We start from the raw sequence: 15,919 nt of genomic DNA, 5'->3' as shown, positions 1-15,919 counted from the left end.
GAACAGGCAAATCGATAGGGACAGAGTAGATCACTTGCTGCCAGGGGCTGGCTAGAGACAAGAAAGGGAAGTGCCTGCTAAAGGGCACTGATTTCTTTGTGGGGTGGTAAAAAAAAATCTCCTGGAATTATAGATCGATGATGGCTATACATCTCTTTGGATAGACTAACAGCCACTGAAGTACAATCTATAAAATGGTAAATTTTACTATATGTGAATTATATCTCAATGTTTTTAAGTCATGAGTAAACACACAAAAAAATACAGTTATTAACACAGAGATACAAAATGAAGACTATTTTTAAATATTTTATCTATCATGGAAACTTACCCACCTATATATTTGTTAAGAAACTTTTTATGATGTAAACATTTCTATTAAAAATAATGTCACAACTGGCAGCCAATAACTTTTACCATGTTTCAATGCAGCTGCCAAAAGTTCTGATTAAAAAAGACTTAAAAAGACGTGATGGAAATTAAAACAAAACCAAGTATAGGATTATGCCAGTTATCCATCCACATTATCCCTTAGAGTGGTTCATGAATCACTGGTACATTTTGAATACAGTAAAAGATCCTGATTACAGACTTATTTACACAAAGTAAATACCATAAATTTTTTACTCAAATTCCTACCAAGAAGCCGATAACTATTAATTTTTATTCTGTACCATAATGAATGTCCCAGATCTGATGTGTATGTACACTTTTGCTATGTCTCAATTCTATTAATTCCCTTCTGGAAAAAAGAATTCTACAGGAACTTGAGACAGCTGCAGGTAATAACTTAAAATCTTATTAATTCAAATTAATATTACTGGAGGACTACATGAATTATTACTACATTAAAATAATAATGTGTGAATTATTAATATACTAAAATAACCTTACTATAGCTACTACACAGAGTAATTCATTTTAATTCTAGCAAAGTATTTTCTGAATTGCCAAGCCAAGAACCTGCCAAGGTCTACCTCATTAAGTCAACAACAGTTCTCTAAGCAATTATGTCCACAATATTGCAAGGAATACAAAGATATCCCCAGTCTCAAGAAGTCTACAGTGTAATGCAAGAGGAAAGTGAGCAGCTAAAATAAACTGGGGACAGACTATAAATGTTGAGAATCTTACAGTTTAACCAATAGGTAGTAAGGAAAGCATTAAATGATCTGAACCATCTACTCCTATGTTAAACAAGGAGAGAAGAGTTACAGGAACCCCGAAGAGGAGACTCACAATAGTCTGGATGATGAGGATGAAGAATCTAAATTAAAGTAATAGCAAGGGAAGGGCAAGTGAGGAAAAGCTCTTGAGACTTATTTACGAGGTAGAACCAAAAGGACTTGGGAGGCTGCGCAGAGAGAAGGCAGTATCACCTAGAAGTTAAGGCTTGAGAACACTCCTGGGTGAGAGGTTTGGCTCGGACTCATTTCAGCTGGGCAATGACTTCATCTCTATGGGTTTCTGTTTCCTCTGTAAAATGCAGGTAATAATATTGTCAACATACCAGGGTTGTCGTGAGGATGAATTAGAAAAGGAGACATGTAAAGCACTCAGCATTGTGCATGCCACAGAGGATGACAAGGTTAACAGTAATCCCACTGACCAGGACAGGAAACACAGGAAGAACTGTAAATGGGGATAAGCGTGGAGATTAGCTAAGTATACTACATTTCTGCTTGTGCCCCACAGACAGAATCTGTAAGTCTAGAGAATGGGGAATACAACAAAATTTGTTAAAGTAAATTAAATTAAAATATAGCTAAAGATGTCTAGCTATGAAAGGTCTTGAACACCTTGCTATAGGATTTGGACTGAATAAAAAATCTACTGTCTCCTAAATATGATGTTTAGAGTTCATGTAATATATGTCATTTATTTTTTTTTCTTTTTTCATTTATTTTCCAGGTGAGAAAACAAAGACCCACAGAATGAAGAAACATCCCAAAAGTCACACCAGTCATTGATATGCATAGCATGAGTATGTTAATAAATTAAATACTGGCTCTCTACTCCTCCCCATTCGACACACAGCCACACCTTCTGGTGCAGTGCCAGCTGAGTCCCCAAGACACGATGGTGGAGTTCGGAGTAAATGGATTTGGCTATTTTTTGCACCTGATTACCAGGGCTGCTTTTAACTCTGGCAAAGTGGATACTGCCACAATCAATGACCCCTCATTGACCTCCACTACATGGTCTACATGTTCCAGGATGATTCCACCCTTGGCAAATTCAATAGCACAGTCAAGGCTGAGAACGGGAAATTTGTTTTTTTCCGATGGAAAACCCATCTCCATCTTTCAGAAGTGATATCCTGCCACATTCAAATGGGGTGATGCTGATGCTGAGTATGTTGTGGAGTCCACTGGGGTCTTCACTACCATGGAGAAGGCTGGGGCTCACTTGAAGGGTGGGGCCAAGAGGGTCATCATCTCTCCCCCTCCCACTGATGCCTCCATGTTTGTGATGGGCGTGAACCATGAGAAGTATGACAACTGATTGTCAGCAGTGCTTCCTGCACTACCAACTGCTTGACCCCTTTGGCCAACGTCATCCCTGACAACTCTGGAATCATGGAGGAACTCAGGACTTATGACTCCACGCTATCACTGCCACCCAGAAGACAGGGGATGGCCTCTTTAGGAAGCTGTGGCATGATGGGTAAGGAGCTGTCCAGAACACCATCCCTGCTTCTACTGGTGCCACCAAGGCTGCAGGAAAAGCTATCCTGAGCTGAACAGAAAGCTCACTGGCATGACCTTCTGAGTCCTCACCCTCAACGTGTCGGTCATGGATCTGACCTGTTGCCTAGAGAAAGCTGCCAAATGCAATGACATCAGTAAGGCAGTGAAAGAGACATCAGAGAGGCCCCTTCAAGGGCACCCTGGGTTACACTGAGGACCAGTTTATCTCTTGGAACTTTAACAGTGACACCCACTCTTCCACCTTCAATGCCAGGGATGGCATTGCCTTCAATGACCACTTTGTCAGGCTCATTTCCTGGTAGGACGATGAATTTGGCTGCAGCAACAGGTGGTGGACCTAATGGTCTCCATGGCCTCCAAGGAATAAGAGCCCCTTGACCACCAGTCCACCAGTCCCAGCAAGAACAAAATGAAGACAGAAGCCCTCAGCTGCTGGGAAGTCCTTGCCCCAACTCATACCTGAGAATCCCCTGACCTCCACAGTTTTCAATTTCTGTCCCAGACCCACTGAAGAAGAGGAGGAGCTTGGGGAGTCCTACCTTGTCATGTATCATTAATAAAGTATACTGTACCCAGCAAAAAAATAAGTATACAAATGCTATTCATACTCTTCATTTGCTTAACAAAACTGAGTCCTTATATAAAACTTCCTTCTATCCCTATCCTTATGTTTTGGAAAATTTGAAATTATTGGGATAAAAATTAAAAGGATGTAATGCAATGTAGTGGAGATGGTTATAACACAGGTTTTCAACAAGTATCATTAAAACTCTTCTTTAGGGGCACCTGGGTAGCAACAGTCAGTTAAGTGTCTGACTCTTGGTTTGGATCAGCTCATGATCTCAGGGTTGTGAGATCAAGCCCCATGTCAGGCTCGACGCCCAATGGGGAGTCTGCTTGAGATTTTCTCTCCCTCTCCTTTTGCCCCTCCCACTCCTGCTCAGTCACTCTCTCTCTCTAAAATAAATAAGTAAATCTTTGACAAATAAATAAAACTCTTGTTTAAAAAATAAGTACAGAATTTTAGGAAAACTCAAATTATTTTCCTATGATATGATAAATTTTTATTTGTCTTTTCTGAAATTAAAAAAAATTTGAGTACAATTGACATGACAAATTTTAAATATGAAAATTTGTCCTTAATGATAATTTTTAAAAAAACTTTTTAAGATTTTATTTATTTATTTGACAGAGAGAGATCACAAGCAGACAGAAAGGCAGGTGGGGGGGGAGGGGGAAGCAGACCCCCTGCTGAGAAGAGAGCCTGATATGGGGCTCGATCCCAGGACCCTGAGATCATAACGCAAGCAGAAGACAGAGGCTCAACCCACTGAGCCACCCAGGCGCCCCTTAAAATTGTTTTTAATCAAGTAAATATATTCCTAAAATATTTATTACTGAAATTTAATTAACACTTTTCTTCATTTTGAGAAATAAATATAATTGAGAGAAAATAACAATTTTAAGAAGCTTTATTATATATATGTATATATATATATATATTTTTTTTTTAAGATTTTACTTATTTATTGAGAAAGTGAGCATGAGCAAGAGGAGGGGCATAGGGAAAAGCAGACTCCCCACTGAGCAGGGAGCCTGACAAAGGCTCTATCCCAGGACATGGGGGTATCATGGCCTGAGGATCATGGGATCATGACCTGAGCCAAAGGCAGATGCTTAACTGACTGAGCCACCCAGACACTGCAGAAGCCTTATTTCTTTCTCGGTAAGACCCCAGTTCACAAAGATACTATATGAATTAATGGAGTATCTAGAAGACTCTGCGGTAACTTCTAAATGCCAATAATGACCACTACTTTCCCTCTCTTTCTTTTTATAATTCACTCCTTTGACTGCACACATCCTTCCCTCTGTCCACTTCTAATCTAAGCTCCCTATGGTACTGCCAGAATGGTATTTAACCAAAACAAAGTTTCTCTCTCTGTACTCAAAAAGGCAAACACTACAACATTCTGTGCATAAAATATTTCAACTCCAATCAAAAACAAAGATATATAGGCAAAAATAAGACCAGCCAATAAGCAAAAGTTTTTGTAGCTATCATAACCAGAACAATATTATAAATTATGTGGGATGCCAAGGCTCTCAGAATCCTAGCTTTTAGTTTAAAAATGAGTTCTATATTGGGGTACCTGGGTGGCTCAGTCGGTTAAGTGTCCAAATTTTGGTTTTGGCTCAGGTCATGATCTCAGGGTCATGAGATCAAGCCCTGCATTGAGCTCCATGCTCAATGCAAAGTCTGCTTAAGACTCTCTCTCCCTCCCCTCACCCCCCACACTTTCTCATGTGTACTCTAACTCTCTCTGAAATAAATAAATAAATCTTTAAAAAAATAAGCTATATATAAAGAAACTTTAATACTTTAATGAAAGGATCTCCTTCTGGATCCACAGTATTATAAAAACTATCTTCATTTAGTTTTTGAATCAAAGCAAAAGTATGTTTTCCAGTTACTGCGCACCATTAATTAGGAATATGAATACCAAAGCTTATTAATTTTGTGCAAATTTCATCACACCCACATATTAATAAATGTTTGATTATACTTTTTGTTTTCACTTCAGACAAATTTTATCAGCCTTGATTTCTATAAAGTTTTAAGATATTTCATTTTACTTCTAAGAAAATCCCAAGTTGTGGTTTGCAACATCTCTAATTAGTGAGGAAGAAAATTGCTGAGCCAAAAGAAACTAATTACAAAGAGCTGATGTAGTATATAGAAATAATCTATGGATATAAGTTTTCAGTTTTTACTCCTGTAAGGGAAAATGGAACAAGATTATTTTAAGTACTAAGAAGTGAACTTTTAGCCTAAGTAGGCCATCCTACAGACTACCATCTATTCAATCAAAGGAGGAGGACTTCTAGGATAAGAAAGCCCTGCCCTTCTTACCAGAAGACCATGACAAGAAGGGTCAGTGGTGCTTCCGTTTGTATTTAAATGGCCATACATCTAAATTAGGCCAAGAAGCATTTTGACAGAAAATTTTAAAATAACTGATAGATTTGACCTAAAAAAATTCAAACAAGAACTGAACAAAAACAAAACAAACAAACAAACAAAAACCTGATTCATAACAGACATACAGAAGAACCAATATAAAATTATTATGTTTATATGCACCCAAATTTATAACATTTTTCACTAGTTCAAAATGCCAAGACATGTGATACTAATTTGAGATGAAGACTCTATGGGTTAACAATTTTGTTTGTTTTGGAAGTGACCTTGGTATGACTTACCCACAACAAAATCAACTTTTCGGTAACACAGATGGTAGACTAGACACTGCCAATGTTTTAAGCTTAGAAAATGCTTTTAATTTTTTTTTTTATTTCCCTGTGCTGTGCTTACTGCTTTACATATGTCTCTGACTGCCAAAGAATTGTTAACTAATCAGCATGAGATACATTTTGTTAGTACACAGCTGGGTACTTCAGTCATACAACATCTGCTTCTCAACATATCTTCTGCCTTTTCTTCATCTACCTCAAAACAGCTTCTACGGGTTGTCACAGTAAAGCATATATGCCTCTCAATATTTGGAAGCTAAACTTGATCACCATCATTATGTTTATTATTATTTTACAGAATTATCAGTGGCTTCTGAGTAACTAAAAACCATTCAGTGAATCTAAGTTGTAGAAAATCTGGCATTAACATAAATTTGTAAAACACAATTGAGCCAAAGCATGAAACTCAATATGAGTCATTGGACATTATTCTTTACATATATATCTCTAAGCTCTCTGAGTGATGCTTTAATGGAAAAATAACTGAAACTCAAAATATGAATATTAAAAAGAAATCGTTCTCTCTCCTAGCTGGGGCAATGGCAGGACTGTGGTGAGGAGAACAGTTAAGTCATTACTGTAGTCCACGCCTCCTCACTTTCTCTGGCTTTTGATATGATGCCAGAGACTTCACACACGCCCTGTGACTAGGAGAAAAAGAAACTTCAGTCATTGAAGACGACCTATCTCCAGACTTCTTATTATAGGAAGCGGTTTAAAATCTGTCTTTGCTTGAACCTTTGTTAGTCTTTCTTTTGCTTATAGCTATATATAGTGCTATCCGATTCAAAACCCTCTTCCTATAAGATTTTATTTAATGCTCCCAGCGATTTCCTGAAGTAGGTAACGTCATTAGCAACACTCTTAAAAACAGAAAGCGGAGATTTCTGAGATGGTGAAACTTGCCGACAGTTGGTTAAAGGGCAGATTAGAATTCAAACCCAGATCCTTCTGCTGTCCAGGCTCGTGTTCCTCCCACTGCCTTGTACCACTGCTCATTGTCAATCACTCATGCCATCTGCGTGGTAAAAAGAAATCACCAGAGACTGAAATCAAACCACGCCTGGGTTCAAATCCGGACTCTCCCACTTCCCGAACATCACTGGACAAATCAGCTTCAGGTTGCTGAACTATAAAATGGAGATAATGACATGGCCTTGCGAACTGTTGTGGCAACAGAACTCATTGAACTGTTTCCCAAAGAACTACATGTGTTTCCGGACATATGAGACACTCAAACTTCAGTGTTCTCTCCCTTCTCCTTCTGTCATTTAAGTGCTCTGTGCAAAGCATGGAGAGAAGAGTCCATTTGTGTTCTCACAAAGCTCTTAGCCCAGCGAGCTGCAAACAATACTGTAGAGTCATCTTAGAGGCTCAGAGATGATGCTGGGGAAGCCCAAGAGGAAGAGGTGTCATGAAGTAATTGAACGAAATGACCTCTGAACATGGTTCAAGGAGCTTGCTGGGTGATGAGAAAGAGCAGGGCAACAGCACAAGGATGCTCCAGGTGGAGGAACAGTATATACAAAGGCACAGATGTAAGAGAAAACAAGATATACTTCAGGAACTACACGTAGCTCAGTACAGTTGGGCCTAATAACGAAGAGTGACCAGAGAAGCGGCTGGAGGGTTGGGCAAGAAACAGATTATAAAAGTCCTTATATTAAAAAAAAGGATGATTGCAGGATGCCTGGGTGGCTCCATCAGTTAAGCAGCTGCCTTCAGCTGCCTGGGGTCATCATCCCAGGGACCTGAGACTGAGTCCTACATCAGGCTCCCTGCCCAGTAGGGAGTTGCCGCTGTTCCCTCTGCCTGTGCGTGTTCTCTCTCTCTCTCTCTTTGACAAATAAATAAATAAATAATCTCAAAAAAAGAAAGAAAAACTGTTTTAAAAAAGGATGGTTGCCAGTGAGGGTCAAGTGGGTATACTGAAGAAAGATTTGACAACAAAAAAGGCAGCATACAACTAGAACAAGTGTGACAAGCCTCTGAACTTCGCAACTATTAACTATACTGCTCCAAATACAAGTAGGAGAAAGAAATTAATTCTATATGGTTTTGGACTGAAAGAGTAACTGAATTATAGCTTTATGTATCATTCAATATACACAAAGGTAGTACACAGATATTCCTGCCAGTGGCAGACATAGTTTAATAAATCAGTGAATGAAAATCAAGTAATCCCTAAGTCCTACCTTCTTTCCACTTCTACTATCTGGAGAGGAGGGGGGAATCTAAAAAACACAAAGTAATTATAAGACAATGAGATAGGCAAGAAAAAGAAAGAAGGGAAGAAAGCAAGGGACTAGAAAAATCAGGCTGTTTAATGAGTAATGAATGAAGGCAGTAGTAATCCACTTAAAAGGGAACATGTGCTTGCTCTAATTCCAACTCTACTCTTCTTATTAAACATTAATAGAGAAGGACAAGTTGAATTCCAAGCTTGTAAAGATTAAAAAAGGAATTTTGAAATTTAAACAATACTTATATTAAGCAATAGTTACATAAAGTTAAGTAAAAAAAAAAAAATAGTTATGTAAAAAGTAGGCCAAGAATGAGGGTAGGGAGAAAAAGGAAAAAAATCAAAGGAATTAGATCGCTAAGATTGTTACTTTTAATTACCTTAGTTTAGAACAGCCTTATGATATGTGGTACAATATTGGTTTTATTCTTATTTGAATTCTTTATTAATATCAAGTTCAAATCACGCTATAGATGCACATATATATCTTCATAAAACATGAAATGTCTTAGGGGAAGAAAGGATGATCTATGTACTTTTTGTATATTACACAGACATCCACACAGGACACTCCACCTTGGGAGTAGAGACTGAGTAAGATACAGTATCTAATTCATCTATTCAAAGCAAATATCAGACTAAAATAATTAGTGCCTTTCCAAGGAGCAGTTTGGAGTGTAGAACTCTTCAGTACAAAATGGAAATGGGCTTCAAAGAGACCTTCATTCAGACTGCTTTTTAAACAAAACTTTTCAAAAGCTATAATTCAGAATTTTAAGAGTGACCTTGCTTTAATATAACAATATAACTTATACAGCTATAATTCCATCCCCAAAGTGTTCCAACAATACAGAAAAAAAAAAAAAAAAGAAAGAAAAGAAAAAAAAAAGAAAGGATGTTAATTAAAGGATTACCGGGAAGGGGAAAAGCACCATTTCACATTCCAATAAAGTAGTAACATTACCCAGATCAATACTTAAATAACGTCCTTTCCATTTTACGTAAACGAAAAAGTTAAACCCCCTCCCAAATAGCCTAGCTTTTAATTTTGAATACTTTAAACCTCCTTGTTGACCTATGGATTAATTCATTAATCATGTGTAAATAAAAACAGAGAATAAAAATCACTTAGGCTTTAAATATATGAGCTGCTCCACTCTGGAAAACAGCATGGAGTTGAAAATAGAGCTACTCTATGACCCAGCAATCGCACTACTGGGTATTTACCCTAAAGATACAAATGTAGTAATCCAAGGGGGCACATGCACCTGAATGTTGGACATTAATGTTCACAATAGCCCAACTATGGAAAGAACCTAGATGTCCATCAACAGATGTATGGATAAAGAAGATGTGGGATGGAGATATATATATAGATATATAGATATATAGATATATCTGGAATACTATGCAGCCATCAAAAGAAATGAAATCTTGACATTTGCAACAATGTGGATGGAACTAGAGGGTATTATGCTGAGTGAAATAAGTCAATCAGAGAAAGACAATTATCATATGAGCTCCTTGATATGAGGAATTTGAGAGGCAGGGTGGGGGTTTGTGGGGGGAAGGGAAGGAAAAAAATGAAACAAGATGGGATCGGGAGGGAGACAAACTGTAAGAGACTCTTAATCTCACAAAACAAACTGAGGGTTGCTGGGGGTAGGGAGGGAAAGGGAGGGTTATTGGGTTATGGACATAGGGGACGGTATGTGCTATGGTGAGTGCTGTGAAATGTGTAAGCCTAACGATTCACAGACCTATATCCCTGGAGCAAATAATACATTATATGTTAATAAAAATAATTTTTAAAAAGCAAAAAAAATAAAATAAATATATGAGCTGCTATGTAGCCTCTTTACCCTTCTTATTAACCAACTGGCCATAGAGAAATTTTCTGCTTTTATCTTATTAATGTTTTCATGTCTTAATTTGGTCCTCTACACTTAACAAAATATGGAAGGTCAATTATATGATTTCACTTAGATAAAAGTATATGTCTTATATAACATACTGAATTATAAAAAGGTTAGTGAGGAAAATTATTGTCTTTCAAATTTTTCTGATCAAACTATAATTTCTCTATATCTGCAATCAAAATAGTTTATATTGTTCTACAAGAATTCTAATTATTCATCATTTTGAACTGCCCAGATAATAATTCATCTGACACCAGTTGTCATAAAATGCACATTTATATACATGCTTTTCAACAATTATTTCCAACATTTAATTCAACTTCTATATTCACTGCAACAAATATGAGACACTTAAAGATTGATAACCAGAAGCTATTAGCATTTCCAAAAATTCATCACTTATGAATGATCTATAGCCTTCAACTTTCAATTCAAAATATGAGAATATCATTTGCTTAGCATAATACCCTCTAGTTCCACCCACATCATTGGAAATGGCAAGATTTCGGGTTTTTTTTTTTTTTAATCATGGGGAAGGGAGGGAAAATGAAACAAGATGAAACCAGAGAGGGAAACTCTTAAATCTCAGGAAACAAACTGAGAGGTGCTGAGGGGAAGGAGTGGGAGAGATGGGGTGGCTGGGTGATGGACACTGGGGAGGGTATGTGCTATGGTGAGTGTAGTAAACTTTGTAAGACTGATGATTCACAGACCTGTACCCCTGAAACAAATAATACATTATATGTTAATTTAAAAAATTTTTAAAAAGTTTTAAAAAAGAGTATCATTTGCTACATTTCACAGAATAGTTACGTGGGATGCCAGAAAAAGTTAAAATCCTATGGAGTCCTTCTTTGCTCTCCCTTTTCTGTCTGGTGAATATTTATATTGTAGCCTTCTGTAATATTTCAAACCTTAAAGATTTAAATATAAAATAAAGATCTCCCTCCACTCATTGACTATGTTTAATTCCTCTCTATAACACCAGCACCTTGCAGAGTGACTGATGTATTGTAAGCACTCAAAAAACACTTATTCAATAGATGAATGACTAAACCAAGAATGAAAGAATAAATAACTAAATGATATGACTAATGTTACAGAGAATCGTACCATTAATTCTTTTCAGGTAATAAATCACTTCTCTAAATTGTCCTTAATTTCAACAGGCATCAAGTTATAAAATTCAAATGTACATTTTCAAAATGCTTCAAATAGGTTGGCAACTGAGAAAATACAGACCCTTCAAAATTTATACATTAGTATTTTTGAGGGTCAAATGGGGGGAAAGAGAGAAAGTAAGTAACTCAGAATGAAAAGAAGTTATTATAATTATTATACTGAAGGTCAAGAATTTATTTAGCTATTTAAAAGCCAGGCAAGAAAAACCATTTTGGGTGAAACTCAATTAAACAGAAAACCAAAGTGGCTATTACCAGGAACAAATGCTTATTAAGTGCCCATTATGTATAGGGTACTATAATAAACACTAAAATCTAATTTTCTTTGAGGAAAAAGAATATGGAACCTCAAACCTGTGTTCTAAAATGTTTAAGACATACTCTCCCTAGAGAAAGGCTACCAAGAATTAAAAGTGAATGACCGAGAGGAGAGTGAACTACTAATCAAAATAGTATATGAATTTCAACATAACGATTTACTGTGCTTGGTTTTCAAAACACACATATTGCATAACATTAAAGATGTAGCTCTAAAAGTCAAAAGTGACACAGTAAATGCCTTAAAGATAAAACTTCACATGACTAAAACACAGAAGGACTTATGCGCAAAATATGGTTTGGAGTTATATTGAGTAAACAAAATCTAAAATACTCATCTTGTTAAAACAAACAAACAAACAAACAAACAACAGTATTATTAAGAATACTACTTGTGCATTTCCATGAATGCAAGACCTTTCCTTCCTTGTCTGTTTTGTTTCCTTCTACCACTTATCACAGTGCCTGACAAAGAGTAGGCAGACAACAAATATTTGTTGACCAGAAACGGAAATACGTCAATGAGGCAGGACACTTGTCTTCAAACACCTTACTAAGGTGATACTGAACTACTAATCACAATTCAGCATTAACCAGTGCTAAAACAGAATATGTCAGAAAATGCAGAGAAACAGAGTACAGGGCATACATACTGTCCAGGGAATGCCTCCAAGAGGTGAGCCAACTTGAAGAAAAATGGAATTAACTAAGAATATGAGGGAAGAAACTCATACTATTTTTTTATTCCAAAAACATGACTAAAGTACAGGAAAGTGAAAAATCAGAGGACTACTCAGTGACATGCAACGAGGACAGAATGGCTACATTAGGGGCATATTTGGAACGTATAACGAAACATGAGAATTTATTGCCATCAATAGAATATATACTCTACAAAGGCAAAGAGCTTTTTTGTCTGTTTTTCTATTCTTCGTGGGAAGCAGTAGAAATGGCTATAACTTGTCTCCTCCTTTTATTCACACCTCTTGAAACGTGCTATAGGAGCTATAAAGATCCTCCCATTAAAAAAAATGAAGTACTTCATTCAATCTGTTGAATTTCAGCCAACCTGTGACTTGCTTTTGCCAACAGAATATAGCAGAAACAACACTGTACCAGCTCCATATGTAAGCTACAAAAATCTGTATGCTTCCACTCTCTCTTGGAACCCTATTGCTGCCATGAAAAGCCTAGCCTACCCTACTGGATGATGAGAGACATGTAGCCCAGTCAATTCCTTTTGCCTTGAACCAGGGTCAGCAAACTTTCTGTAAAGGCACAGATAGTAAAAACTTTAGGCTTTAAGGGCCATATATGATCTCTGTCACATATTCTTCTGTTGTCTTTTATTTTACAACTCTTCAAACATTCTTAGCTTAGGGACTCTACAAGGATTTCCAATCCCTGCCTCAGATGATAGCCAATCAACTTGCAGAAGTAGAACTATCTAGTTGACTGTATATGACAGCCCAGCCAAGACCAAGAGAACCTCACTCATGAGCCCAGTATAAATCATCAACCTAAGACTCATGAACTAAGTAACTGGTTGGGTTTTTTTGCCACTACATTTTTAGTGGTGAGTTAATCATTACAAGCTTATAGGTACACTACTCTAGCTTTCGACCCTAGAACAATATGCCTGTCACTTAAGAGATGCTCATTAAATACCCAGTAAATAAAATAATGAATAGGAAGAATTACAGGAATCCCAACATGATATTTTATGTCAGGATTTGCAAACTCAAAGGTCCACAGGAACCAGAGAAGTAAGTAAAGTAATCAGTATAGAGAACAGATTTGAAAAGAGTGACAGAGAATCTATACCAGGAGGCCAGGAAAACATCTGGGAGGCAGAGTAGGTAGAAAAAAAGGCAGTGAGAGTGGGAAGAGAAAACAAGGAACAAAGATCTGAGGCAGAAACAAAAGATTTTAGGCAGAGACTGTCCAACTGGATAAGAATTCAAGATCTAACTCTATGTTGTCCGCAGTAACATACTTCAGATTCAAAGAAATATTCTTTTGCAGAAATGGTGCTGGGGCAATTGGATACCCACCTGCAAAAAGATGAATTTGAATTTCTTTCTCACATTATACATAAAAAGTAACTCAAACAGACCACAGACCTAAATGTAAGAACAAAATTATGAAACTTTTTATAGTAAAGAAAATACAGGAGAAAATCTTTGAGATCTTGAATTAGGCAATGCTTTCTGAAATACAACACCAAAAGCACAAGAAAAAGACAAAACTAATCAACCGACCTTAACCAAAATTAAAATATTTTGTGTTTCAGAAGACACCATTCAAGAGAGTAAAAAAAGGCAAACCAGGAAAATCCCTAGATAGAAAAAAGATAAGTGGCTGCCAGGGATTAGGGGAATGAGGAAGGGGGAGTTGCTGCTAATGGAAACTGGCTTTCTTCAGGAGGTAATGAAAATATTCTGAAATTACCTACTGGTGATGATGGCACAACCTTGTGAATGTATTAAAAACTACTGAATTATGCACTTTAAAGGAGTCAATATTATGGTATGTGAATTATAGCTCACATTTAAAAAAAAATTTAGTTAAAAAATAACCCAGGGGCGCCTGGGTGGCTCAGTGGGTTAAGCCCCTGCCTTCGGCTCAGATCATGATCTCAGGGTCCTAGGATCGAGTCCCGCATCAGGCTCTCTGCTCAGCAGGGAGCCTGCTTCCTCCTCTCTCTCTCTGCCTGCCTCTCTGCCTACTTGTAATCTCTCTCTATCAAATAAATAAATAAAATCTTATAAAAAAAATAACCCATACACGAGGAGAAAATATTTGTAATTCTAAGAGACTTGTGTCTAGACTATATAAAGAACTCATACAGCTTAACAATAAAAAGATAACTAATTCAATTTTAAAATGGGTAAAGGCAGAGTGCCTGGGTGGCTCAGTTGGTTGAGCGTCTCCAGTTCTTGATTTCTGCTCAGGTAATGATCTCAGGGTCCTGAGACTGAGCTCCCCACCCCCCAGGCTCTGTGCTCAGTGGGAAGTCTTCTTGAGATTCTCTACTGTCCTCTACTCCTCCCTCCCTCACTCCTCCTTGCTTACACATGTACTCTCTCCCCCTCTAAAAGTAAATAAAATCTTAAAAATAAATAATAAAATGAGCAGAGACACATAAATAGCTAATAAGCACATGAAAAGATGCTCAAAATTGTTAATCATTAGGGAAACACAAATTAAAACCAAATGAAATACCACTTCTCACCCACTAGGATGGCTATAATCAAAAAGACAATATCAAATATCAGTGAGACCATAGAGACCTCAGAACCTTTGTAGGTTGCTGGTGGAAATACAAATGGTGTAGCCACTTTGGAAATCAGTTTGGCACTTCTTTAAAAAATTAAACACAGATTTACTATAGGACCCAGCAAATCCGCTCTTAGGTATCTACCCAGAGAAATGAAAAACCATATTCACACAAAGACCCATACACAAATACTCACATAAGTATTACTCACAACAGCCCAAACCTAGAAACATCCCAAATGCCCATCAACTATTGACTGAATTGAAAAAATCTAACATATCCATACAATGAAATGCTACGCAGCAATAGAAAAGGAAAAAAGTAATGGATACAAAATATACCATGAATGAACCTTAAAAACAATATGTTCAGTGAAAGAAGTCAGACAGAAAAAAACACTTATTGTATGATTCTATTTACGTGAATGTTCAAAAAAAGGGAGCAAATAAAAAGTAGATTAATGGTGGCCTAGGATTGGGAATGAAAATGAGCAACTCTAAGTGGTTATGAGACTTCTTTTCAAAGTGATGGAAAGGTTGTAAAATGAGATGTGGTGATGGTTATACCATTCTATAAATATACTAAAGTTTGCTGGATTGTACCCTTAAAATAGGGCAATTTTATGATATGTAAATTGTACCTCCATAAATCTGTTTAAAAAAAAAAAAGAATCAGTAGAATTTGGTAACTGACTAGTAGTGGTGAAAAAGAGAAAGAAAGAAAGAGAGAGAGAGAGAGAGAGAAAGAAAGGAAGAAAGAAAGAAAAATCTAGATGTTTGGCTTTAACAACTGGTGTTGATGGGAGTACCCTTTATTGAAAAGGCAGAGTGGAAAGGAGAGGGAACAGGTTTATGGGGGGGGTGAATGGTGAATCTGGTTTTGGGCTTACTAAATATTATGGACTAACATAAAGACATCCAACTGAAGATGACCAAAAAGCAGTATGAAAAACA

The 15,919-nt window shown here is 36.9% G+C and overlaps 1 protein-coding gene and 1 pseudogene across 3 annotated transcripts in view; one reads left to right on the top strand and one right to left on the bottom strand.

Annotated features, from left to right (window-relative positions):
* MAGI3 (membrane associated guanylate kinase, WW and PDZ domain containing 3) overlaps positions 1-15,919 on the bottom strand; it is a 245,123-nt gene that overhangs the window by 179,082 nt on the left and 50,122 nt on the right. The gene's annotated exons all lie outside the window — the stretch shown is intronic.
* LOC122900345 lies at positions 2,012-3,078 on the top strand (annotated as a pseudogene).

The sequence above is a fragment of the Neovison vison genome, chromosome 2, assembly GCF_020171115.1.
Source record: "Neovison vison isolate M4711 chromosome 2, ASM_NN_V1, whole genome shotgun sequence".
NCBI lineage: Eukaryota > Metazoa > Chordata > Mammalia > Carnivora > Mustelidae > Neogale > Neogale vison.
Note: the sequence above shows the minus strand (reverse complement) of the source record. Positions and strands in the feature narration are given on the sequence as shown.